Source organism: Mandrillus leucophaeus, unplaced genomic scaffold, assembly GCF_000951045.1.
Source record: "Mandrillus leucophaeus isolate KB7577 unplaced genomic scaffold, Mleu.le_1.0 Scaffold378, whole genome shotgun sequence".
NCBI lineage: Eukaryota > Metazoa > Chordata > Mammalia > Primates > Cercopithecidae > Mandrillus > Mandrillus leucophaeus.
The window spans coordinates 433,091-434,536 of NW_012104009.1; positions in this window are offsets into that span (position 1 = coordinate 433,091).

A 1,446-nucleotide genomic window follows, 5' to 3' on the forward strand; every position below is an offset into this window, starting at 1 on the left:
AATTACATTTTTGTGTCTGTGAGGACAGTCAGGATTAAGAAAATCGTCTTTCAATGTCCTGGTACAAATGGAAACACTCACAAAATATAATCTGTATTTGGGAGCAAGTATGCTGGGGTCAGAGCTGCTAACATCTCAATCAAAGCAGGATCAGATTCTCACCAGCGTATTTTCACAACTTAATAAATCAAAGCACCTAATGAAAACATTTCATGCAGAGAGCAGACAACCAAACCAGTCATACTGCAATGCTTTCTCTGTTCACCTGTGCTATAAACACTAAAACAAAAGGATTTTTAGCTCTGGTGGTTGATCTCATAATAGTATCACAATTTATGTTGGAAAAATCACCAGAGTATTACTTGAACTAGCAACTCTACCATAGGATAAACTTGCCTTTTCATCTTTTTCGAAAGAAAATATATGTTACTTATTGATCTCCATATTTTTCTTCATTTTTTTTTCTTAGAATGTTTTAGATTCTCTGAATAGAAGTCTAGAGAGGTTTGTGCACTAATATTACTTAGTATACACTCCATGTCTTAAATTTATAGGAATACTTAATAAAACAGAGGAAGAAAAACCCACAAATACATGGCAGACCTTCAAAATAAGGATAAATATTTCTGAGAACCAGGAACAGAAGAGAAATGCAAAGTAGTGTGCGAGGGTACATATGGGTGTTGGCAGAAATGCAGCAATTATTGGCTAACATAGACTAAAGTGTTTGACTTACAATAAGGTTTAGAACTATGCTCAATAATAAGATATAGAGACTGCTCATGAAAGAAGGCTTAAACACAACTGTTGCCAACAGTTACCAGAGGCATTACATATATCAACCAATGGACCTGAGGAGGTAACTTACAAAGACACAGTTTTTTGAGCTGAAACTGAACCAATCATCACATTGCATTAGTAGCAGGATTTATTAACTCCACAATGTAATCACAAATTAGGGAAACCTCACTGTTATTAGAAGAGTATATTCTAGGCTTTGGTGGGTGAAAACAATCCAAAAACTTGTCAGATACAGAAAGCTAAGCCCATGAAGGGGAAAAAAACGAAAACAAACACAAAAAAGTAGTGTCTAAAAAATCCAAATTCTGTGTAAGAACTGCGCACTAATCAATTGCGCCACTGGAGCTCCTCTAAAACCAAATTCTAAATCAAAGTATAATATCTAATTCCATGGAAAGCACAGCACAAAATAAACAGTAAAGAATTAACTCAAAATTAATTTTATAAAAAGGATATAGAAAAATTATAATATTTACTAATTTAAAGTAACTGTTATCAAACTGATGCTTTGTACCCTTTAACTATATCTCCCCAACCCCCAGTTTGAACTCCATGAATAGATACAACTAAAATTTGTCAAAATATAATAAAAATAATCACATATTACTCAAAATTACAAATTACTCATTTTAAAAAACAAGTAAC